Here is a 3,122-nt window from a genome sequence, read left to right on the forward strand (position 1 = left end):
CGAGGTGGGTCCTCCAGCGGCACATCGGAAATATAGAACCATTCCTCTTGCCATTCTTGTTGGTTCCAATGAAGGTTCTATCTAGATATCTAGAACCTGGGATCCTGCTGATAGATGTGCCGCCTTACTCACGTGTCTCAGGGCTGTTGGTCTGCAACTCGATGCAACAATATTTGCACCATAGCCCGAGGTGCGGCTTAGAGTACAAGAATGCCTGGCACACCGTGACGAAACATGTGATATGCGTAATGGGATTGGGTACGAGATGCTGGAGTTGGCAACCATAAATATGAAGGAGACCCCAAAGAAAGGGGTGGATTGGAAACCGGAGACTACACACGAGGTGGGGAACGAAACATACTTGCTCCTTATCGGTTGCGTGAGGCCGGGGCATTGCCACATACCAGGAGGCACCACCCTCGGAGACGAGCGCGGAGGCGTGTTCAGCTGGTGGCAGTTAGCTGGCCTCGGTCAGCCGGTCGAGCTGGTCCATGGTCGATGGCCTCAATTTCCCCTTCGTTAGGAAGGGGCCTTGGGCTCCCCCGCCGGCTTCTTGCCGGTGTTCTTCATCTTCCCACCACTGCGTAGCTTCCCTTCTCCGGCCATGTAGCAGGGATGGTGATGTAGGGTAGAACCCTAGAGGCCGATCTTTCATGATTGGAGCGGATCCCTACGAGGAACACGAAGAACACGGGGAAGAACGGAGAAAAATCACAAGGGGAAACACTCAAGAACAAGTCCAATCACACATCCACTAGACAATCAAACACACAAGATCACAAGGTACATGAACAACAAAAGGAAAGATACAAGGTAGAGTTCATCTCCAAGGGGAGGTCTTGATGGTATCCTAGACGGATCTTCCCGCGAGGGGGTCTTGATGATATCCCGCAGGATCTTCTCACATGGAGGTCTTGAACTCCATGGGAGTGGTCTCTCTCTCTCTCTCTCAAGAGGAGGAGGTAGGAGCAAAGCTCACCTAAGAATGAGCTATCATATTTGCTTCCCCTAGAAAGGAGGTGGAAGAGGTCTATTTATAGCCCAAGGGGCGAAGGGGTAAGTGAGGGGCGAATGGGTACACGGGCCTCAGCCCAAGTCATGCGCGCAGGCAAGGCCGGATGATCTGGACGGGGTCTCGGATGATCCGGGCGTCGGGGGTCCGGATGATCCGGCTTTAGTGGAAGCCTTCGGGTGTCGTGGGCGTGGTTATCCGGATGATCCAGGGGGAGGTCCGGATGATCCAGCCGGGTCCGGATGATCCGGCTGGACGTCCAGACGTCCGGCCTGACTCCAGCAGCTGCTCCATCTTCTTCTTCTCCTTTCTTCCGTCTTCTCTTTCATGCTTCCCTCGCGGACGGTGTAGTCGTTCCTTGGCTCTTGAACTCCTCCTTGGCATCCGTGAAGCTTCGACAATACCTATGCATGCACACGAGAGAAGTGTCAAGTAGTAGACCATCCTCGAAGGGGTCAAGTGAGCACGTGTAAGGAGATGATTCACCTTTGTGTATGCAAAGTAGATGTCGCACGTTTCACTTGCCAAACGGACTCTTGACATGGTGATGTCTGTAGGATGCTCCGCATCATCCCCTCCCCCTTGGGAAAGATCCGACCTCAGATCGAAAACCAAATCACCATGGGAAAGAGATGGCTTCGCCATGAAGAAGTGGACGTTCACCAAGTACTCGTCATCTTGAAGCTCGCAATGGGCACTCTGCAATGTCGCACCGTCTTGGGATTCCTTCAAAATGAGCAAGGACAACAAACACTTGGAAAAACAAATGTGGTTAGCGTTAGTGCAAAACCAAGCATTCAAGTGGTGATTTACCAAACAAGTGTTGTCATCAACCATAACATATGGTTTGACAAAGGATTGTAAGTATATCAATCAAGCACAAGCAAAGATATCATGGGGACAAGTATGCAAATGTGAGGTAGTGATGCAAATATGTGTGGCAAGAGAATAAGCATCTACCGCAAGTTCATAGCAAGCATTGACATATTGGTCAATGAAAGGTCTATGGTAGGCATAAGAATCATTCACAACACCAAAGGAAATGAAGTGTCTAAACACATGGGTCAAATGCAAGACAATCCAAGCATAACGTGCATAGGGTGTAGTGAAGATAGTATGGCACTCAACATAATAGAAAGAGCAATTGTTCAACATGTGTGAGTCAATAAAGTCAATCATGTTATAAGCAATGGGACATGGCATATGTGAAGAAGTGACATTGTTGCAACCAAACATATGATAGGAGCAAGTAATCCAAGAATTGGATGCAACACACAAGGTGATGCGGAGCATCTGACGACTACTCCCCAAGCCCTGGACATACGACGAGACATCTAACATATGCCATTGGACACAAGGTGAACCCGTTCCTAAATGCTTCCCCTTTCCACTTGTGCGAGACATGATTGCTACCTAATGCAAAAACTCTATGTATGCTCAGGAACCGAGGAGACAACCATGGAGATGCTCGAAGCATAGGACAAGTCCACACGGAAGCGGATCAAGAAGTGCCTCAAGTGGAGTCGCCGTGGAGCTACAACGGTCGGACATCCGGCAGGAGCCCGGACATCCGGCGCTACCAACCATAAGAAGACCAGAGAGAGACGGATGCCAGGCGACTCTACATCGGCTAGACATCCGGCCAACCCCCGGACATCCGGCGCCCCGCGACGGGCCGGACATCCGGCACCTGCCCGAAAATCCAGCGCAGGCTATCCAGAGAACACTGAGACTGACTCCACCAGCCCGGACATTGATAGAGGCAAAGGTGTCCCGTCTTTCGATGAGATGATGGATATCACTTTGGTGGAAGTCGACTTTGATGATCCGACTACGAACGTGCGAGGACGTCTCGCCTTAGCAATCGCTAAACCAACTCCGAGAGGTTATTGACCACGTCGGAGCACGATCAACCTGACCACGAGGGTCTGTTTCCTGCGAGCAAACAAAGAACAAGCAAGAAACTGAGATTGCAATCTGGATATTGCGAATATAAGATGAAAGCTTTATTGATCAAGGTGGGGTTCTGTGATGCCTTTGTCTGGTCGTTGAACACAAACGAAGTACGCAAAGTTGCAGCTATGGCGAACTTTTAATCTAAACAAAACCC

This window comes from Triticum aestivum, chromosome 4B, assembly GCF_018294505.1.
Source record: "Triticum aestivum cultivar Chinese Spring chromosome 4B, IWGSC CS RefSeq v2.1, whole genome shotgun sequence".
Lineage (NCBI taxonomy): Eukaryota > Viridiplantae > Streptophyta > Magnoliopsida > Poales > Poaceae > Triticum > Triticum aestivum.